Genomic DNA, 24,580 nt, shown 5'->3' on the forward strand with positions numbered 1-24,580 from the left:
GGAGGGTGGGGGGCACAGGAAGGGTAGTAGGGGGTGTAGGGTAGTTGGGGTGTTGCTGTAGTATGAGGGGTTAATTCGTGACGCCAGAATGAGGGTTAAAACTCTGTAGTGATGCTGGGCCTATCGCCACCCTCCCCAAGAGCGATAGGAGAGTGTAAAATAAATGGATTGTCCACAGCAGTGCTGAACTTAAAACTTGCAGGAACTTTACTGAAGATTTTCTGTACATGCAGTAACGGTAACAGTCCAGATAACAGAGTTTATATAGACAGCACAGCAGTGATTGACAGATGCTTAGGACCGGAAAGTTCTCTTAAGGTTAGGAGGATTGAATTTGCATAGATCCGCTGGATTTAGGGGTTGGATTAGGTCCAGAGATTTTGCGGAGATAGCGGGGAATTGTAAGAACTATCCGTCTCTAGCGCAGGCCTAGGCCGCAAGGCTTTGGCCTAGTAATTGTCTTGAAAGCTGCAGAGGTCCTACCTCGTCCATAGTCAGCAACCCCGAGAGCGACAAAATGGCCGCAGCTCCCTAATATGGGCAGGGGCTGGCCGTTTTGGATTGGTCCATATCAGCTGTCACTCACCGTTAGAATGGATTGTGGGTGATCACCTGACTAGAACCACTAAAAGGTCCTTTAGCAAACCATAGAGTTCTGTGAACCGGGTCACATGACCCGCAGGTCCTGCGATGCTACAACAAGTGAGTAACACCATATACATATATTTACACAGATAATATTTATAAATATCAAGTTACTAAGGGGTGACTAGGGGTTAATTAGGGAAGCGAACCCCGACAGTCCTAGGGACTCTGACTTTGGAGACTAATAACTAAGGCACAGTATGAAATACGGTGCCGGGACACCACAACTCCATTCAACCAAGATCGTGGGAGTCCAAATTGGTGGGACCCCCACGATCAGACATCTTATCCCCTATGCTTCGGATAGGGGATAAGATGTCTGGGGGGAGGGAGTACCCCTTTTAATAAAGTTCCACCACTCCCACGCCAGACTAATTGAGAGATGCTGCCTTAATAAATAAGGCACATGAGAGTCTGTCCGTGCGACAGCATCAAATCTTGCAGGTGTAAGTAGTAAGTACAGTGCAGGGTGGCCACACTGCACCACTTGGCATGCGCAGTGCAGACCTGACAAAAAGACACTTTTTTGTGCTGTTTTAGTCGGGTCGGTGCCTGGCGCAGCCTTAACAAGTCTCCCCCACATACTCTGCTGACTATATTCTTGGCATCCTATTAACCTTGCATCACAACTAATAAGACTCAATCCCCTCAAGACACTGGTTATTTGTTTACTGCACAAGCAATCTATGAGAAGGCAGCTCCTAAACTAAAAGACCACACGAAAATAAAGGATCCAGTAGCTTGCCATATAAAATGCCAGGCAGCGTGCCAGATCGTGAGATACAATACAGTGTATTTAATAGACATACAATGTTTCTATTCATTTAACATGTAATGGAATACTGCAGCCATCATAAATCCAGATTTTCAATCACCTGAATGGAAAAATCAATGTCGCTCATCTCTTCGGGCAAGATAGGTTACAAAATGACTAGCAGATGGGCACTGGTAAAGGCAACAGACCGTAAAAGGGAAGACTGATAGAAGGATAGATATTGGAGATAGATAGATGATAGATAGATATTGGAGATAGATAGATAGATAGATATATATCAGAGATAGATAGATATTAGAGATAGATACATACGTGGTAGCTAGATAGATATGAGATAGATAGCTATGAGATAGATATAGATAGATAGATATGAGATAGATATGAGATAGATAGATATGAGATAGATAGATATGAGATAGATAGATATGAGATAGATAGATATGAGATAGATAGATATGAGATAGATAGATATGAGATAGATAGATATGAGATAGATAGATATGAGATAGATAGATATGAGATAGATAGATATGAGATAGATAGATATGAGATAGATAGATATGAGATAGATAGATATGAGATAGATAGATATGAGATAGATAGATATGAGATAGATAGATATGAGATAGATAGATATGAGATAGATAGATATGAGATAGATAGATATGAGATAGATAGATATGAGATAGATAGATATGAGATAGATAGATATGAGATAGATAGATAGATATGAGATAGATAGATAGATAGATAGATAGATAGATAGATAGATATGAGATAGATAGATAGATAGATATGAGATAGATAGATAGATAGATAGATATGAGATAGATAGATAGATAGATAGATATGAGATAGATAGATATGAGATAGATAGATATGAGATAGATAGATATGAGATAGATAGATATGAGATAGATAGATATGAGATAGATAGATATGAGATAGATAGATAGATAGATAGATAGATAGAAAGCCACAAACAGAAAAGCTCCGCAGCAATTCCCATATGGTGAAAAAACACGTGCACTTTATTCATCCATGTTTCAGGATACAACGTTTCAATGGCCTCTCGCCATCTTTCTCAAGAATGCAGTGATTTACAAGTGTCACATATTTATATGGTTACAAGTGATTACACACAACTCAATCAAATTAATCAATTATTTGATTAGTGTTAAAAAAAAATTGTATCATACACAAACTAAAAGTTCTTATATTCTAGTGAAATCATTCTCCTATCCACAGTGACATATAGGCCCAGATGTATCAAACTGTGTGAGAGAAAAAGTGGAGGGATTTTCCCCCAGCAACCAATCACAGCTCAGCTAACAAGCTCTGGTAAAGTGAAAGCTGAGCTGTGATTGGTTGCTATGGGAAAATCCCTCCACTTTTTCTCTCACACAGTTTGATACATCTGGGCCATTGTTCAGTTATGCATCCACTGCAAATGTGCTACGTCCATGATATTGCGGAGAGTGCGGGGCCTTCCCTTATGATTAATATTGTTTTTATGTTTTTAAATGACACACTCAGAGTATCACCGTGTACTTAGCACATGACCTGTCCCGCTACCATGTTCCAGCTGCAATCTATGTGAAGCACAACCACCTAATACAGGGGTGCGCGCTGCTGTGACAAATACAGAGTATACAAACAGAAGGTTGCAGCAGCACTCTTGATCAAACAGTGCGCTCAGAGCTTCCGTTGTTTGACCAAAACGATCTATCAATTTAAAAAAACCTCCTGAACAGGGAGGGGTGCACGGCTAAAGAGGGTGCCACTGATCACAGAAGATTCTTTATTATTTATCTATTTATTTTTTTAATTGACAGTGGGTCCTGCATGTCACCCAGTCAGAGGATATACACCTAGCAGAAGTGAGTGGAATGAGCATGTTAGGGTCCCATCCGAAATGAGAAGACCTCCGCTCGGTGAAAGGGGGGGGGGGGGGGGGGGGCGAAGGGGACACGTTTTGATTGAAAAATTCCAATGTTTGTCCAAGAGTGCTGCTGCAATGTTCTATTTGTAATCCTCTGCTAACAGCCTAAGACATAAGCATGGGATACCCTGCAAAACTGTACTGGGGTATTACAAGAGTGTGTGGTAAGCCTCGGGGGGTGTAGGGTAGTTGGGGTGTTGCTTTAGTATATGAGGGGTTAATTTAACCCTTGTCACTCGTGACACCAGGGTGAGGGTTAAAACTCTGAGGTAATGTTGGGCATATCGCCACCCTTCCCAAGAGCGATAGGTGAGTGTAGAATAATGGATTGTCCACAACCGGTGCTGAACTGAAAAACTTGTAGAAACTTTACTGAAGATTTTCTGTACATGCAGTAACAGTAACAGTCCAGATAACAGAGTCTATATACAGCACGGCAATGACTGACAGTTGGCTGGGACCGGTAAGTTCTCTTTGGAGTAGGAGAATTGGATTGCATAGATCCGCTGGATTTAGGGGTTGGTTTAGGTCCAGTGATCTTGCGAAGATTTCGGGGAATTGTAATAACTCACAATTTGGATTATGGCCGCGGCCGTAAGGCTTTGGCCTAGTGGTTGCCGATGGCAGCTGTGCAGATCCTACCTCATCAGCAGCCCACGAGGAAAGAGAAGAGATTAATGGCCGCAGCTCCCTTATATGGGCAGGGGCTGAACCGTTTTAGATTGGTCCATGTCAGCTGTCACTCACCGTTACATAGGATTGTGGGTGATAACCTGACTAGAACCACCAAAGGTCCTTTAGCAAACCATAGAGTTCTGTGAACCAAGTCACATGACCCGCAGGTCCTGCGATGCTAACAAGGTAGGCATCTTAAATATACATATTTACACTTTTATTTACACTCATTTTAGCTAACTAAGGGGTGACGAGGGGTTAACTAAAGAAGAGGACCCCCAGTGTTCCTAGGGACTCTGACTTTGGGGACCTCATCACAAGGTACGGTATGAAATACGGTACCGGGACACCACAAGTGTACTAACGGTGATGTATCGTTCACATGATACAGTCTCTAGCTAGGTTTTCTATCTAGAAGTTTCTAGAACAGCTGAGGGATGAGTCCCTAGTCTACCCCCTCCCTTCAGAACCAGTTTTACTCAGTCTGCTGACTTTTGCACACCTTCCAGCTCTGCTCCTGCTGCGTAGACCTGTCAATCAGTTTAGCTAGTGTAAAATGTCTGTGCCTAGTCTAGAGTTTTCCTCCTTGGTCCGGAAAGTTCAGAACAGTAGAGAGACAGAAAACCTTGAAGAAGTTAAAGCCTCTTGTGGTGGCCCAGTCTCCTGGCCCCACACTCCTCAGGACTCTCATCACACTATGGTTCATATAAAGGGTTAATGTGTTGTATTTAAGTGAATATGTCTTTAAGTCCTGTTAAGTCATGTAACCAGGGAAGGTGTCAGTGACCACAGTCAAGACCTGAAAGTGTTTGGTGTCCTGAGGGAGACCAAGACCTAACCATGCAGCCACACTTCCATCCTTCAGGTGAAAGTCAAAGTCTGGTAAGCAAATACAGGGGAGAAGTCTAGTCAGCATAGTCAAGTCTGTCAACTCTAAAGTCCGCATGAGACTGCATAATGGAGTCTAAGGCCACTACAAGTCCCAGCTAGCCCACAAATCCCCTAAAGTCACTGGTCATCTCCTTGGGTCTAACTAAGCTGTAAAGACTATAACATCTCTCTGCCTCAGTAAAGCTGCCATTGTTCCATAACCTTGCATTGGAGTGAAAATTTACCCCGTGCCTGGCCCAGGAACCAGCGGCCATACCTTGGGTGGTGTAGAGGATAACCACGCCCAGGCATGACGAATACCAAGGGTTAATACCATCTGTCCTAAGGGTTACAACATCTGCCCTTCATCACACCCCACACCACACTCTGGTATCCTGCATCCTGTTTTGGTCAAGCCTTCTCCTTGGCAGCAATTTTGGCCATATTGCACTTTTGCTATAGGATCTCCCCTGAGGCTTAGCTTGAAGTTTCAGTGTCCTTTGGGCCCCTTACTGCCCACCCTCTGCCATTTCTAGTACTGGATCTTGTACCTCTGTACTCCTTATATGTACCATGATGATAACGCATGGGACTTAGTAAGACTGCAGGAGACATGAGTAACAGCAAGGTCTGGTCAGAGCTGTGAAAACACTTTGGGTCTGCAGTCTGTATTTATTTTGGGGACTGATGTTGGGGGTCTGAATTTATGGTGTAGTCTGGATTGAGCCTTTTATTTCTTTTGGGAATGCAACAAGGTGGACAGTATTTGGGGTAGTGTTCTACCTACATGAGTGGAAAAAAAATGTCAATAAATATTGGTCATCAGATGCCAACCTTTTGTCATCGGGGGTAAGTATAACCTACAGCACTATGAGGCCGGAGATTGATTAAGGCAAATGGTAAAAAGGTAGTGGAGCACCACCAACAGCAATACTAATGGCACCAAATGCCCACTTAGTGTGACAGTCGCAGGGATCCTCCTGAATAGAGCCAAAATAGTGGTGCTCAGCTCGAATGACCAGTCCAATGCAATGTCACTAGTAGAAGAAATAAGCGGCACTACCAATACGTCACAAAGTGCAATGCTCCGGGTGTCTGCTGGGTATGGCAGAAAGCTTTTATCAGTCAGTGGGTGGATCGGGGGAGTCCACATATCATGGATAATCAACCTCCTGTCAATAGTAGAAGAAATAAGCGGCACTCACTAATAGATGCAAGGCTTCTTTAATGTGCGGGGCTCAAACAGGATACACGGAGATAGCTGAAGACGCTCCACAGGTAGAGTGACACAGTGTTTCACCAGCGGCTTCTTCCGGCTCTAGAGCCAGAAGAAGCCGACGGTGAAACACTGTGTCACGGTGCTATCTCCGTGTATCCAGTTTGATCCCCGCACATTAAAGAAGCCTTGCATCTATTAGTGAGTGCCGCTTCTTTCTTCTACTATTGATAGGAGATTGATTATCCATGATATGTGGACTCCCCCGATCCACCCACTGACTGATAAAAGCTTTCTGCCATACCCAGCAGACACCCGAAGCATTGCACTGTGTGACGTATTGGTATATATGTGCCGTTACAGCCTTACACCCTGAGGTACTAAGTAATCTGGATTTAATTTTGCACGACCAAAAATAGAAGGCACTTTCGGAAGTAGATGCAAAAGATGAGCTCCCGCTGTGCGCAGGTAGATGGTCGTGTAATTATACCTAGGGAAAAAAAATTCTTCCAGCATCTGTTCCAAAAGAGGAAAAACAATGAGAGGATTAGACCGGGAATTGATCTCTTTATATCTCTTTTCTATAATTAATCACTTGGGCATTCAGCGAAGATTATTTACCTCAGAAACACAAATGTAATAAATAAATAAATAAAACGTACGTATGACATCAATTCACCGTGCATCTTGTTCCATGCAGCTTTTTTAAAAGGGGTGCTCCGGTGAAAAACCTCTTATTTTTTTTATTTTTTTTTAAATCAACTGGTGCCAGAAAGTTAAACAGATTTGTAAATAATTTCTATAAAAAAAAAAAAAAAAATCTTAATCCTTCCAGGACTTTTTAGCAGCTGTATACTACAGAGGAAATTCTTTTCTTTTTGGATTTCCTTTCTGTCTGACCACAGTGCTCTCTGCTGACACCTCTGTCCATGTTAGGAACTGTCCGGAGCAGGAGAGGTTTGCTATGGGGATTTGTTTCTGCTCTGGACAGAGGTGTCAGCAGAGAGCACTGTGGTCAGACAGAAAAGAAAATTCAAAAAGAAAAAAGATATTCCAAGGAGTAGAAAAAAGCAGGCGGCACTCCAGGCTATAGTGCAAAATAAAACCGCTTCTTTATTGCTTGGTAGCAGGTCACAGCAGAGAGGATTACACCAACAGCTTCCCGTTAACCAGAACGCTTTCTCAAAAAGAAAAGAACTTTCTTTGTATTACACAGCTGCTAATAAGTACTGGAAGGATTAAGATTTTTTAATAGAAGTAATTTACAAATCTGTTTAACTTTCTGGCACCAGTTGATTAAAAAAAAAAAAAAAAGTTTTCCACCGGAGTACCCCTTTCAGTCTGAATTGTGGCTGAAGGAAAGCCTAGCTATTAGAGATGAGCGAATTTACAGTAAATTTGATTCGTCACAAACTTCTCGGCTCGGCAGTTGATGACTTTTCCTGCATAAATTAGTTCAGCTTTCAGGTGCTCCGGTGGGCTGGAAAAGGTGGATCGGGTCCTAGGAGACTCTTTCCTAGAAATGTATCCACCTTTTCCAGCCCACCGGAGCACCTGAAGGCTGAACTAATTTACGCAGGAAAAGTCATCAACTGCCGAGCCGAGAAGTTCGTGACGAATCGAATTTACTGTAAGTTCGCTCATCTCTACTAGCTATGATTCTGAATGCTGATGTTCAGTTCCCATTTAGACCTATGTGTCTCCATGGTAACAGACTACAAACAAATGCCATGTAGTCTGATCGTGCGGTCATGTGTAACTACATTTTTTTCTGCTTCTTCCCTTTTTTTTTTTTTTTTTTTTTTTTTTTTTTTTAAAGTAAAACAATGAACAAACAAAAAGGAGGATTACTTTGACTTATGTGCCAAGCCAGTGTTTTCCAACCAGGGTGCCTCCAGCTGTTGCAAAACTACAACTCCCAGCATGCCCAGACAGCCGACAGGCTGTCTGGGCATGCTGGGAGTTGTAGTTTTGCAACTGCTGGAGGCACCCTGGTTGGAAAAAAATAGCGCTAAGCCTTGCACCCTGCATAGATTATTTCTGCCAGGAGTCTCCCTTCACCTGAACACTGTGCCACCTAGAGCGTACTGTAACGACCAAGCATATCTGGCTTGTCTGCCAGGTATAAACATCGTTGCTAGGCACAGTAGGTATTGTGAACACGTTAGGGATCTGAAAAGGGTTGGAGCGAAACCCAGTCTGTATAATGTCAGACGCCATCCCCTGCACTGCAAAGTCAAGATATATGAAAAACGTGACTTCTACCGCCAATAAGTAATTCCTGCCAGCACTGTTATGGTTACTGCACCACGTTCCGCGCTGGAAACCTTGCTCCGTGGCAGATGCTTGAAGCTATTTAAAGAACATTAATGGTATTTGTCCATATTTTCATTCTTTATTTAATAAATTCCACGGCCAAGTAGGATTTGCCAGGAAAGTTTCAGAAGCTGACAACCGGCCAACATGACAGGAAAAAGGTGGAACAGGATGGTTGGTGGTTTGGGGGCTCATCCTGATGTCTATCCATGACCTTTGGGTGCGCCACCATGGTTCTACACTCTTCCGCAGTCCAGAGTTTATTATAGGACAAATCAGTCAAGAGACTAGGAGAAAAACATGGCTGCTTGCTTCCGCTCCCTACCGTTGCCCGAGTTGTGTCTGGTTTTGCAGCTTTACTCCATTATCCAGCGATTATCCAGTCAACATTAGATCTGCATTGTCGCGACATCCCTGCGATCAGCTGATGAATTGGCCACAGTGAATCGGGCTTCACTGAAAAATCACCCAAAGGCTAAGTTTCTACTTCGTTTTTTGTCCTGCGTTTTTTTGGGTTAAAAAAAAAAAAAACACCTGAAAAAACGCCAGTGCAATTTCCTGCATCTGGCGTTTTTTCATTTGTGTGGAAATTGCATTTTTTGGCATCTTTTGGCATTTTTTTTTTGGTACCCCAAAAAAAAAAAAAAGGGATGCAGTAGTGTTGGTAAAAAATTTATTTAACGAAATCAAAAAATTTTATAACTACATTTTAATTAAATGTTTAATAAAGTGTGTGTGTGTTTCACTTTTTTTTCTCTATTTTTTAGGTAGTACTACTACTCCTAGCATGGGACAGACAGTTCCATGATGGGAGTAGTAGTACCTGTAGTAATAGACATATCGCCCCGGGTCTCTGACACCCGATGCAATCGTCCATAATATAGCAGAGATGCGGCTCTATACAGCGCTCGCATCTCTGCACTATACTCTGGCCAGAAACGTGAATAGAACATCACTCATTCATATTTTCCGCCCAGAGTGGGGATTGGCCGGATGGTTGCAGCCAATCACCGCTCTCAGAGGGAAATATGAGGGAATGAGTGAGTGGCCGGAGTACAGAGCAGGGATGCGAGTGCTGTATAGAGTCGCTCCATCTCTGCTATAGACAGGACGATCGCATCGGGTGTCAGTAGTGACATCCACTGTGATGTGTCCTTAACTGCAGGTACTACTACTCCCAACATGGAGTACGCAGATCCATGTTGGGAGTAGTCAGATCGCAGCGAATGTAACTTCTGACACTCGCTGCGATCTGTCTATTAAATCAGGTACTACAGCTCCCAGCATGAGGCAGAGAGTGAAGTTTTGAAAGAAATCTCCTATGGGAGTGGACATAACCATTGTACTTTAGCTACAACCTAACTTTAAAAGGGGTACTCCCCTGGAAAACGTTTTAAATTTTATTTTATTTTTTAAATCATCTGGTGCCAGAAAGTTAAACACATTTGTAAATTCCTTATTTAAAACTCTTAAGTACTTCCAGTACTTATCTGCTGCTGTATGCGCCACAGGAAGTTCATTTCTTGTTGAATTTCTTTACTGTCTGACCACAGTGCTCTCTGCTGACACCTCTGTCCATTTTAGGAACTATCCAAAGCAGGATAGGTTTGCTATGGGAATTTGCTCCTACTCTGGACAGTTGCAAAAAAATGGACAGAGGTGTTAGCAGAGAGCACTGTGGTCAGACAGAAAGGAAATTCAACAAGAAATGAACTTCCTGTGGAGCATCCAGCAGCTGATAAGTACTGGAAGTACTTAAGAGTTTTAAATAAGAGTTTTAAATAAGTAATTTACAAATCTGTTTAACTTTCTGGCACCAGTTGATTTACAAAAATTTTTTTCCCAGTGGATTACCCCCTTTAAATGGACTATATTCCAATTCTACCATCCAGATGTCATCCGAGCGGCCCAGCATGAATGAAGTCATGTGCATTGTGTATTCTCAGCACCACCAAGACCAATTTTCTGATTATCTGAGGTTTTTATCAACCACAATCTGAATTACGACAACACCTTTCCTTGGCATAGCGGTGGGCCACCAACAAAGAGTAGCCCTCAATTCATATAACACGTTATTGACCATTCAATGGAATGATCTCCTTATCATAGTTTCCTTATTTACTTTCTTAATTGGTTTGCCCAGGAATACAAGTAATCCTTTCAGAAAAGTAGTTAACCATCTGATAGGGGTGGGTGGTCCTGACTGCTGGGAGCCCCACAATCTCCAGAATGGAGAACAGTCTCAATTATCAAATATTGAAACTGACATCTTCAGTGGGTCTCCATATAAAATGAATGGAGCAGCAGGGCACACACGCAGCTCTGTTCTCTGTTTTATCATGGGGGGAGCTACGCTGGGTGTGGTGGGGGTTGTGATGTCACACCACACCCCCTCAAGAATGCTGGGTGCGGGCAGTGGGGGTTGTGATGTCACACCGCACCCCCTCAATGCAAGTCTATGGGAGGGGGGGGGTGACGTGGTATCAGGAGGGGCGTGACCGTGATATCACAACCCCCGTTGCTTGCTCCAAGGGTTCAGAACAGAATGTTCCAAATACTGGGGCAGCAGAGTACCTCTTTAAAGGGCTGTTATTCTAGACTCACAATAGCAGATAACTTGTATTTGTGGGTAAACCTGTGGTGACCCCGAGTTGTGGGGTGACCACGGGGCGTGAAGGGTGTAGTTGGATGGGGCAGATGATATTAACCCCAGGTGCAAGATGTTATTAACCCCTAATGTTCGTGACGCCAGAGTGGTTTTTGGGGATTGGTAAACACCCAAACGATATCCCAGTTATCCCAAGGTTAGGCAGGGCCAGAAGAGTCCACGACCAGGTTATGGTTAACGGAGGCTTTACTGAGGTCAGACAGTTTTTACAGTCTTTACAGCTAGGCCAGAATCCCAGAGAGTCAGCCAGTAACACGGAAAGGGCCCTTCAGCTTGCTGGGTCTTGCAATCCTTTTGGATCAGATTTCTATGCAGCCACTCTGACTTTAAGTAACTTGACTGGTAACTTGACTTGGTTGTAGGTAGAGACCGTAGACATAGATGGCTGGACTTACTGACATATGCAGGCTTGTGGCCTCCAGGTGTACTGGATGCTGGATCTGAGGTGTCTGTGCTTTGTGTTTCCTCAGCAGGAGTGATGGTGAAAGAGAGATTATAATGACTCCCCCTCTTATAAAGGGGGGCTGAGCAAGAAGCCCATAGGTCAAGCTGCAGGTCAGGTGGTCAACTGGTGCTCTCTGGGTAACATAACAGATCATGTGAACATAACAGGTGATACCTCCAAAAGGTCCTTTATACTTTATACACATAGTACATAACATTATACTGATTATATACAGTTACACTAGCTTCAGTACTGGGGGAGACACTGCAGGAGAGCCTCTATGACAATGAGGGACTCAACCTGATAGGGCCTAAGTACTGTACAGGGTTATATCCTGTACTGGGACATTACAAACCACTTTAAGATTCTTCTATAAAGACAGAAGGAGTCCACAAGTTCTATAAATCATCCTGTCACCTCGATTGTACAATGTGTCTCGGCATCAGGACGCTGGTAGAACCTGTCAGTCAGGAAGGCAATTCCGACACCTCAGAGAGGAAAACAAGTTTATATGATATAATAAGAGAGACAAGGAAAGCTTTGGAAGATGAACAGCTGAAAAGGATATCAAAGTAGAGAAGAAAACAATAAACGCTCCTAACCCTACAAACCGTAAAATTCTGTAGACTTGGCACCACAAAACACCATCAAACTGCACCTGGAAACACCACTAGGGGTGCACTGAAAGGGAAATTTTGGGCGAAAACAAAAAATTTACGTTGTGCTTGGCTGAAAACTGAAAAATGCATTGCCCCGCCCACTTTCTTTTTAAAGGAGTACTCCAGCGCAAAATAACTTATCCCCTATCCAAAGGATAGGGGATAAGTTCTAGATCGCTGGGAGTCCGAGCGCTGGGGCCCCCTGGGATCTCCTGGACGGTGCGGCAGTCTGCAGGAAGTGAAGTTTCGTCCCCAGCAGAAAGCCGCGGCAGACACTTCCCCTCCATGTATCTCTATGGGGTACATGGAGGGGGCGTGTCGGCTGCCGTGTCATGCGGGGACAGAACGCCCCCTTTCCTGTACATTGCCGCGGCCCCGTACCGAAGATCGCAGAGGGCCCCAGCGCTCGGACCCCCCGCGATCTATAACTTATCCCCTATCCTTCGGATAGGGGATAAGTTATTTTGCACTATAGATGTCCTTTAATATAGTTTTTGTAAAATTGTATTATCAGAATTTTTTTGTTAAATTTGTGAATTTAAGTAATCTGAAATTAAAAACTCAATAATTATTATTATTATAAAATAAACATCCTGCCCTGTACACTAAACCAGACAAGGCTCAGCATTACGTACTGGCCCTGCTTCAGATGTGCCGATGCTGGGAGAGATGTGGTGATCCTGCTGGTACTTGGCGCCCATTGCGCTTCTTCTGCCAGACTTGCCTAAGTAACCCCTTAAAGGGTTATTTCGGTGGAAACCCCCCCCCCCCCCTTTTTTTTTTTTTTTAAATCAACTGGTGCCAGAAAGTTAAGAAGATTTGTAAATTACTTCTATTAAAAAATCTTAATCCTTCCAGTACATATTAGCTGCTGAATACTACAGAGGAAATTCTTTTATTTTTGGAACACAGAGCTCTCTGCTTAATCACGAGCACAGTGCTCTCGGCTGACATCTCTGTCCATTTTTATCCAGAGCAGCATATGTTTGCTATGGGGATTTTCTCCTACTCTGGACAGTTCTTAAAATGGTCAGAGATGTCAGCAGAGAGCACTGTGCTCGTGATGTCAGCAAAGAGCTCTGTGTTCCAAAAAGAAAATTATTTCCTCTGTAGTATTCAGCAGCTAATAAGTACTGGAAGGATTAAGATTTTTTAATAGAAGTAATTTACAAATATGTTTAACTTTCTGGCACCAAAAGTTTTCCACAGGAGTACCCCTTTAAGGACTAAGCCCACAGGAATATTCTAATTTAGCTTTTTCACTTTTTCCTCCTTGCCTCTTTCTAAGAGCCATAACTTTTTTATTTTTCCCCTTACAGACCCATATGAGGGCTTGTTTTTTTGCGCCGTGAACTGTAGTTTTTATCGGTACCATTATTGTTTTGATGGAGTATTTTTGATTGCTTTCAATAAAAAAAACTTTCTGATATATAATGTGATTAAAAATTAATGTTTTTGGCCATTGTTTTTTTTTTATGTTTATGCCATTCACTGTATGGGATCATTAAAGGGGTATTCCAGGCAAAAACTTTTTTTTATATATCAACTGGCTCCGGAAAGTTAAACAGATTTGTAAATTACTTCTATTAAAAAATCTTAATCCTTCCAATAGTTATTAGCTTCTGAAGTTTTCTGCCTAACTGCTCAATGATGATGTCACGTCCCGGGAGCTGTGCATGATGGGAGAATATCCCTTGCATGATGGAAAAATATCCCTATAGGAGCTGGACAGCTCCCGGGACGCGAGTCATCAGAAAGCAGTTAGACAGAAAACAGCAAGCCAGTTGATATATAAAAAAAAGTTTTTGCCTGGATAACCCCTTTAATGTTTTTATAGATGGGACATTTCTGCACCCGGCAATACCAAGTATGTCGATTTAATTAATTAATTTATTTTTAATAGGAAAAGAGGGGAATTTTATTTTTATTTGAGGAAGGGCTTCTTCACTTTTATAAAATTTGTAATTTTCTTTTTTTACAGGGGACTATGTATTGCAATCTTTAGATTGCAGATACTGCAATTGCGATCGCTGATGTCCGCCGTTACTCGTGGGTTCTTGGCTGATAGCAGCTGGGACCAGCTGGGGCAAGCGCAGCTCCTGCTCTCTCGTCAAGGTGCCAAGGGCGTACATGTACGCCCAGCATCAACTAGTGGTTAATCCACGCCCACCGAAAATATCAGCAGGAAAATTCCCTTAGCCAAGAAAAATTTATTTTCAGACGATTATTTTCGGTGGCTGAAATTTCGGTGAATCCCTTTTAAAAACTACTCAAAAACAATAGTTTTTGTTCAAATCTTACATCCACCTCTCCACAGTCTTGTTCTTGGGATAACCTAGTGTTTTTGTCGTGTTAGATTGTCCTTAGAAAATTCAGTACAATCCACAGGTATCAGGTTATAGAGCAGGAGGAGCCGAACAGATGGATATATAGTTTAATGGGAAAAGTTCCACGATAACGTATTATTCCATATTGTTCATCTCTGATCCTTCTGGGCCAGTGTTTCCCAACCACGGTGCCTCCAGCTGTGGCAAAACTACAACTCCCAGCATGCCCAGACAGCCAATGGCTGTCCTGGCATGCTGGGAGTTGAAGTTTTGCCACAGCTGGAGGCATCTTGGTTGGAAAACACTGTTCTGGGTTAAGTAGTCAAGTGGGCGGTCCTACTCCGTGAGTAACACAAATGCACAATACAACTTATCCAAGAATGAGCAGAGATTTATACGAATAAATGACAAATTATATCGGACTATATATATCAATCTGCTCAGCTCCTCCTGCTCTATAACCTGATACCTGTGAACTGGACTTTAAAGGGGACAAATTCCCTTTAAGTGACCGCTTTTTTTATTAGAACATTGTAATTTGGCATGTAGCTATAACCTCACCTGATAATATGGACTACAAAGCAGGAGGCCTGAGAGGTTTAAGGCTCACATGTCTGGGATATTGATCATGTCCTGGCTTCCTTCAGTGGCCTAGAAGTCACAGCAATAACAAGAAAGGAAATCTTTGTTCTCCAATCCTCCTTTTTTCCATCGCACAATGCCAAAATAATTTTATAGTGGAAAAAAAACCTTCACATTGATTCACATCAGGCATCAAGATAATGACACCTGGCAACTGCGTCTGCTGCGACAAAGGCGGAATACAGGCTGCCATAGAAAACCTACCCGAGTCTACGCTAATATGAGGGAAATGACTGAATTCTACTTCCCTTTCTCTGACATTATTGCAGGGAGTGACAAATCTGGTATTAATCTAAAAGCTAGAAAAAAAGAGAGTTAGGAGTTAGATGTAACATGACGTCATATGATCGGTCATTAGTGCTCCCTCATCTCCCCATGTGTCACAGTCATTAATACTTCCTAAAAGTAATAGCCTTCCTGTAAAAGTGGTCGCTGCAAATACAGTGAAGGAGTTTAAACATGCATGGGATAAGCATAAGACTATCCTTCATATAAGATAGAGATAGGTATAAGGCTATCCTTCATATAAAATAGGGATAGGTATAAGGCTATCCTTCTTATAAACTAGGGATAGGTATAAGGCTATTCTTCATATAAGATAGGGATAGGCATAAGGCTATCCTTCATATAAGATAGAGATAGGTATAAGGCTATCCTTCATATAAGATAGGGATAGGTATAAGACTATCCTTCATATAAGATAGAGATAGGTATAAGGCTATCCTTCATATAAGATAGGGATAGGTATAAGGCTATCCTTCATATAAGATAGGGCCAGGGACTATTGATAGGATTCAGATTATTGGGCAGACTAGATGGGCCAAATGGTTCTTATCTGCCGACACATTCTATGTTTCTATGTCCCCTCATCTCCCCATGTGTCACAGTCATAGGGTCCCCTCATCTCTCCGTGTCACAGTCATTAGTTTCCCCCTCATCTATACCTGTGTCACAGTCATAGGGTCCCCTCATCTCCCTGTGTCACCGTCATTAGTTTCCCCCTCATCTATACCTGTGTCACAGTCATAGGGTCCCCTCATCTCTCCGTGTCACAGTCATTAGTTTCCCCCTCATCTATACCTGTGTCACAGTCATAGGGTCCCCTCATCTCCCTGTGTCACCGTCATTAGTTTCCCCCTCATCTATACCTGTGTCACAGTCATAGGGTCCCCTCATCTCTCCGTGTCACAGTCATTAGTTTCCCCCTCATCTATACCTGTGTCACAGTCATAGGGTCCCCTCATCTCCCTGTGTCACCGTCATTAGTTTCCCCCTCATCTATACCTGTGTCACAGTCATAGGGTCCCCTCAACTCCCTCTGTGTCACTGTCATTAGTTTCCCCTCATCTCCCCCTGAGTCAGTCATTAATGTCCCCTCATCTCTCGCCGTGTCACAGCCATTAGTTTCCCCCTACACTGACCCCCGTTCTGCCACTGTGTTCAGCAGTGGATGTCTTTGGTCAGTGCTCTGGTGTCACATGACCACCGCAGCCAATCAGCAACCTCGCGGTTGGGGCATGATCATCGGCCGCTAATTGATGTCCGCTAAAGGCTGTCTGAGCATGCTGGAAGTTATAGTTTAGCAACAGCTGGAGGCACACTGGTTGGAAAACACTAAAGTAGACAAACCAGCAGAACTCCCGTCCATCTGCAGATTTGTCTTGTTTGTTCCTTATGGATTTATTTTTGTAATTAATATTTTAGCAGCAGGTGAAATCCATGGTAAATCTTTAACAAAATCCCAAAATAATAGCAATATAGAAAACAATAGAAGTATTGTAATACATTATAGACACCTGTCTCTCTGTGTCTATATAACCCTGTCAGGGGCTTCTTCACCTTTAACATTCCCAGAATGGTGCAGTAATCCAAAAACTTGTTCTTCAGCTTGGTGTCAATTAACCTTTCCACCCATGAGGTCAAAAACATCAGAATAACCATTACAGATGCCGGAGGCCTCTGAAGTCCAAGAGATCAAGGGTATGAGACACAAATCTCTATTACAAGAGGGAAGAAAGAGACTAGGAAAGAATTAGAGATGCTGCTCCAAGGGGGCAGAATGCACAAATCATTGTCATTCTGCTATGTACAAGAATATAACTACTATAATACTGCTCATATGTACAAGAATATAACTACTATAATACTGCCTCCTATATACAAGAATATAACTACTATAATACTGCTCCTATGTACAAGAATATAACCACTATAAAACTGCCTCCTATGTACAAGAATATTACTACTATAATACTGCCTCCTATATACAAGAATATAACTACTATAATACTGTCTCCTATATACAAGAATATATCTACTATAATACTGCCTCCTATATACAAGAATATAACTACTATAATACTGCTCCTATATACAAGAATATAACTACTATAATACTGCTCATATGTCCAAGAATATAACTACTATAATACTGCCTCCTATATACAAGAATATTACTACTATAATACTGCTCCTATGTACAAGAATATAACTACTATAATACTGCTCCTATATACAAGAATATAACTACTATAATACTGCTTCCTATATATAAGAATATTTCTACTATAATACTGCTCCTATATACAAGAATATAACTACTATAATGCTGCCTCCTATATACAAGAATATAACTACTATAATACTGCTCCTATGTACAAGAATATTACTACTATAATACTGCTCCTATATACAAGAATATAACTACTATAAAACTGCCTCCTATGTACAAGAATATAACTACTATAATACTGCCCTCTATGTACAAGAATATAACTACTATAATACTGCCCCTATGTACAAGAATATATCTACTATAATACTTATATATACACAAGAATATAACTACTATAATACTGCTCCTGTATACAAGAATATAACTACTATAATACTGCCTCCTATATACAAGAATATAACTACTATAATACTGTCTCCTATGTCCAAGAATATAACTACTATAATACTGCTCCCTACGTACAAGAATATAACTACTATAATACTGTCTCCTATATACAAGAATATAACTACTATAAAACTGCCTCCTATGTACAAGAATATAACTACTATAATACTGTCTCCTATGTCCAAGAATATAACTACTATAATACTGCTCCCTACATACAAGAATGTAACTACTATAATACTGCTCCTATATACAAAGAATATAACTACTATAAAACTGCCTCCTGTGTACAAGAATATAACTACTATAATACTTCTATATACAAGAATATAACTACTATAATACTGCTCCTGTATACAAGAATATAACTACTATAATACTACCTCCCATATACAAGAATATAACTACTATAATACTGCCTCCTATATACAATAATATGACAACAATAATACTGTCCCTATGTATAAGAATAACTATAATAAATATAATACTGTCTTTCCTGTACAATAATATATAACTGCTAGAATACTGTCTGCTCTGTTTAGGAATATAACTACTATAATAGTCCTCTATGGTGAATGGTAGGGGGGGGGGGGGGAAGCGGGAGGTGAAATTGTTCTTTTCTATCAGATAAAGGCTTATTTTCCTTGCCGCACTTTGAGTCTGTTATTTACGGTACGTGAATACAGCGGTAATTGAAGAATACACTGATGTGTTTTATATGTCGTCTATGAGATTTCTCTCAGTGACAAAGCAGATTGCAGCTAATGAATTCGAGCTATTTCCCTGGCAGCTGGGAGAGACGTTGCTCTCGGAATTACCTGTTCTATGAGCAGAACCACATTGCAGGTATGATGCTCTTCTCATTCTCCCAGATACCTTCCTCAGACCCAGTAAAACAGGTGAAGCCTGAAGAAGACGACGGCGGCGGCGACAACAACAGCCGGGGGACTGTGTGACCTAAAGTGGTAACACTGGTTTTATTTAGAAAAATTCAAGACAAACCCCCAATACCAGCAGATTTTACTTCTCCTACACACGGTATCTGTAAACACGCTTCTATACTGTAGAAAAATAGAACTTTCTGCACTCAACGCTCAATACAGGACTCAAAACTCCTTTTCGGACAACCCGGGGGACCAGGACTGCAGACGTGCGTGGGCGCTCTGAGCGCCCACGCACGTCTGCAGTCCTGGTCCCCCGGCTTGTCTGAAAAGGACTTGAGTCCTGTATTGAGCGGTGAGTTCAAGATATTCAATTTTTCTACAGAATACAGTTTATGCTAAGGTCTACCCTAATATTACATCCTAGCACCTCCGGAGACTCCCTGTTTTCGTTGCGTACCTGGCGCACTACCACTTGTTATTCCCACCTGATAATCGTTATTGAGTGTATATCTAGTGGTGCCATCCGGTATCTTCCTACAGACACGTAAACAGCAATGGGGCGTCTTAGAGGCACAAGGGCCTGGGAACAGAGCTAATGTTTTTAAAAATGTATAAAAAAAATAAAAATATTTTACAATTGAAATTTTTTAATTATTTTTAGAATATCCCTGTTGAAGGGTCTTAAAGGAGTAGTCCAGTGGTGATTCAGTGGTGAGCAACTTATCCCCTATCCTAAGGATAGGGGATAAGTTGCAGATCGCGGGGGGTCCGACCCCTGGGGCCCCCCGCGATCTCCTGTACGGAGCCCCGACAGCCCGCTGGAAGGGGGCGTGTCGACCTCCGCACGAGGCGGTGGCCGACACGCCCCCTCAATACAACTCTATGGCAGAGCCGAAGCGCTGCCTTCGGCAATCTCCGGCTCTGCCATAGAGATGTATTGAGGGGGCGTGTCGGCCGCCGCCTCGTGCGGGGGTCGACACCCGCTATCTCAGCGGAGAGCCGGGGCCCCGTACAGAGAGATCGCAGGGGGCCCCAGCGGTCGGACCCCCCGCGATCTCAAACTTATCCCCTATCCTTAGGATAGGGGATAAGTTTTTCACCACTGGACTACCCCTTTAAAGGGGTAAACATTTTTTTTTTCAATCATCCGGTGCCAGAAAGTTAAGCAGATTTGTAAATTAAAAATGTTATTTAATCTTAATCCTTTAAAAATATTTATCCTTCCAGTACTTATCAGCTGCTGAATGCTCCACAGGAAGTTCATTTCTTGTTGAATTTCCTTTCTGTCTGACCACAGTGCTCTCTGCTGACACCTCTGTCCATTTTAGGAACTGTCCGGAGAAGGAGACGGTTGCTATGGGGATTTGCTCCTACAGGGATGGGGAATTCCTATCGCCCGACGCCCGGGACATGTAGTTCCGGGTGGCGGGCAGGTGAATTTTTCCCTCGCCCTGCTCTGCCTTCTTTCTGCAATGCAGACCTGCGGGGGGGGGGGGGGGTAGATGAGGGGGCGTGGCTTCTTGCTCCCCATGCAGACCTGTGTCCTCTGCCTTCGCTCCCCCCAGCTCTAGCTTCAGAAACGTTCGGAGAGCTGAGGGGAGTAGTGGTCGCACGTCTGCACGGGGCGCAAGTTTCACACCGCCGATAATAACTAGCATGCAACGCTCAGCAGTATGTATAGAGCGGGCTCCGGACTCCTGTCCGCTCTATACTCTGCAGCCCCCGTCTGATTTCAGTAGCCGGGGCCGCCGCTAATAGCCAGCATGCTGGCTATTAACCCTTTAGATCGTCGCTGTCAAAGCTGACAGCGGCGTCTAATGGGACATGTGAATGCTCCCTGGTGGGCTAGTGGGGTGGATCGCCCCCTCCCCACCGCAGAGTGAGCGCGGGGGGGGGGGGGCGAGATCCACTATAGAGGTAGACGGAGGGCTTATCTCTGTTCCCTGCTGTCCCGGCTCTGTCATTGATAGATCCTGGCTGGACTAGGCTCTATCAATGGATCACAGAGCACACATATCAATTGGGTTCAATAGAACTCTATTTGACTTATAGGAGGAATCATTAGATTCCTCATACAGATTAATAAAGTGTATAAAAAAATAAATAAATAAAAGTTTTAATAAAAGTAAAAAAAAAAAAAAACACTTCCATGTTAAAAGTTCAAATGACCCCCTTTTGCTATATAAAAACATGCAAACATAATAAAAATAAACATATTTGGTATTGCTTTGTGCGTAATTGTACGACCTATTTAAATGTAATATTATGTATCCCGTACGGTAAATGAAAAAAAAAATAATAATAAATACACAGAATTGCAATTTTTATAATATCCCCAGAAAAAAAGTAAAAAAGCGATTAAAAAGTCAGATCAATACCAAAATGGTACCGATACAAAAAACAGATTATGGCGCAAAAATTTAGCCTGGTATGCGGAAAAAAAAAGTTACAGGGGTCAAAAAATGACAATTATAAAAATTCTAAAAAGTTCTGAATTTTTTTTAAATTAGTAATACATGACGTAAACTATACAAATCTGGTATCGCTGTAATCAGGCGACCTAAAGTATGAAACTAACATGTTATCTCAACCACAAGGTAAATGGCGCAGAAAAGAAAACCACCAAATCTGCTAAATTAGCTTTTACTATTTCAATTTCACTTCCCCTAATATAGAATTTTTGGTTCGGAGAATATGTTATTGAAAAATAAAAAGGTATCCTTATAGTAGGTAATTATGGCTATTATAGGGCGAGGAGGAAAAAATCAGAGCGTAAAAGCGAAAATTGGCCCGGACAAGTGAATCTTCATGAGGGACAAGTAGATTTTGCTCCATTTTAGTCCCGTGGACAAGTAGTTTTTTTTATAAAATTTCCACACCCCTGCTCGTACTCTGGACAGTTCCTAAAATGGACAGAGGAGTCAGCAGAGAGCACTGTGGTCAGAGAGAAAGGAAATTAAAAAAGAAAAAGAACTTCCTCTGGAACATACAGCAGCTAATAAATACTGCAAGGGTTAAGATTTTTTAATAGAAGTAATTTACAAATCTGTTAAACTTTCTGGCACCAGTTGATATATATAAATGTTTTCCAGTGGAGTACCCCTTTAAACTAAATGAAATGGGGGGGAGGAGGGTCAGCACTAACACTGAGTCAGACATCAGACCACACCATTCACACACTGATGGCTTATTGTAAGGATAGGAAAAAAAACACAAAACTACAACATACAACCCACACCCCAATGGGGGTTGCTAGAGCGCAGTCCATAACCTTCCACCCCAATAAATTATTATAATAGAAATTCCTAACCAGGTCAGACTTCTCTTCAGGCAGATGGAACAGATACCATACATTGAGTAAGAGCCGTGATGACTGTCATAAACCTTTCTGATCTGTCCGATTGCGCTGATCCGGGACACAACCAGTACAGAACACTATATGGTACTAAAGTATGCATGCCTGAGATAAGAAAGTAAAGACAGCCTCTGCACATAAGCATATAATATATATAATATAAACTATATATAATCTAATAATACATAAAAGCAACAGTAATCTGAAGTAGTAAAAAACAAACTGCCCCTCCCCCAGGATCACAGCAAAGATGTGAAGGTATCCACACACTTTATACTGAAGTACCCCCTGGTTGTTTGAGTAAGGCGGCCTCTCGACTTTCCAACAACAAATGGTATTGGTGGAAAGAGGGGAGGAGAATTTTGCAACCCAACTTTTTTGTTCAGAGAGGGATAAGTGGCTACCACCGTTGTCTGGCTGCAGCTTACCCCTCACCATAGAGAATACAAGAGCATTCACCAGTGCTAAACGTTTATGTGTACTGGAAAGTCAGTATGTTGGTTGAGCAAACGTTGGGCCAACAGTTGCTGAAAATGTATACCCACCTAAAGAGGTATATCTGACGTATTGACTGTTTGCAATAACAACCAGCAGCAGTGCGAACAAAGCCCTGAAGTATAACTCTGGATCAGTACAGGATAAGTAATATATATACACAGTGACCCCACCAGCAGAATAGTGAGTACAGCTCTGGAGTATAATACAGGATATAACTCAGGATCAATACAGGATAAGTAATGTAATGTATGTACACAGTGACCTCACCAGCAGAATAGTGAGTACAGCTCTGGGGTATAATACAGGATATAACTCAGGATCAGTACAGGATAAGTAATGTAATGTATGTACACTGTGACCTCACCAGCAGAATAGTGAGTACAGCTCTGGGGTATAATACAGGATATAACTCAGGATCAGTACAGGATAAGTAATGTAATGTATGTACACAGTGACCTCACCAGCAGAATAGTGAGTACAGCTCTGGAGTATAATACAGGATATAACTCAGGATCACTACAGGATAAGTAATGTAATGTATGTACACTGTGACCTCACCAGCAGAATAGTGAGTACAGCTCTGGAGTATAATACAGGATATAACTCAGGATCAGTACAGGATAAGTAATGTAATGTATATACACAGTGACCCCACCAGCAGAATAGTGAGTGCGGCTCTGGGGTATAATACAGGATATAATTCAGGATCAGAACAGGATAAGTAATGTAATGTATGTACACAGTGATCTCACCAGCAGAATAGTGAGTACAGCTCTGGAGTATAATACAGGATATAACTCAGGATCAGTACAGGAGAAGTAATGTATGTACACAGTGACCTCACCAGCAGAATAGTGAGTACAGCTCTGGAGTATTATACAGGATATAACTCAGGATCAGTACAGGAGAAGTAATGTAATGTATATACACAGTGACCTCACCAGCAGAATAGTGAGTGCAGCTCTGGAGTATAATACAGAATATAACTCAGGATCAGTCCAGGATAAGTAATGTAATGTATGTACACAGTGACCTCACCAGCAGAATAGTGAGTACAGCTCTGGAGTATAATACAGGATATAACTCAGGATCAGTACAGGAGAAGTAATGTATGTACACAGTGACCTCACCAGCAGAATAGTGAGTACAGCTCTGGAGTATTATACAGGATATAACTCAGGATCAGTACAGGAGAAGTAATGTAATGTATATACACAGTGACCTCACCAGCAGAATAGTGAGTGCAGCTCTGGAGTATAATACAGAATATAACTCAGGATCAGTCCAGGATAAGTAATGTAATGTATGTACACAGTGACCTCACCAGCAGAATAGTGAGTACAGCTCTGGAGTATAATACAGGATATAACTCAGGATCAGTACAGGATAAGTAATGTAATGTATGTACACAGTGACCCCACAATAGTGAGTACAGCTCTGAAGGATCAGTACAGGATAAGTAATGTAGATTAATCCTGTATTAAACTTTAAAAAATAAAAAAAGTATTCATAGGTAAATGGATAATTAATCTTATGACATTATATACACAGCCCATGTGATGTTCACCCTCCCTTCATAGGGGGGTCAGGGGGCACCACAGGTTTTTCCTAAAATACTAGGGTGTGTCGATGACACACAAAAGGTGCAGCTCCAAAAAGTAAAATAACAAATCCAGCTGTAATAAATCCATAGTATGATGTAGATGGCACCGCGCCAAATCAGAGAGAGAAAAGACTAGAACTGTGTTACGTTCATTG

The 24,580-nt window shown here is 42.0% G+C and overlaps 1 protein-coding gene across 1 annotated transcript in view; it reads right to left on the minus strand.

Annotated features, from left to right (window-relative positions):
- The window catches only part of NEDD4L (NEDD4 like E3 ubiquitin protein ligase), a 365,727-nt gene that overhangs the window by 327,470 nt on the left and 13,677 nt on the right, over positions 1-24,580 (minus strand). The gene's annotated exons all lie outside the window — the stretch shown is intronic.

The sequence above is a fragment of the Hyla sarda genome, chromosome 1 (genome assembly GCF_029499605.1).
Source record: "Hyla sarda isolate aHylSar1 chromosome 1, aHylSar1.hap1, whole genome shotgun sequence".
Taxonomy (NCBI): Eukaryota; Metazoa; Chordata; class Amphibia; order Anura; family Hylidae; genus Hyla; species Hyla sarda.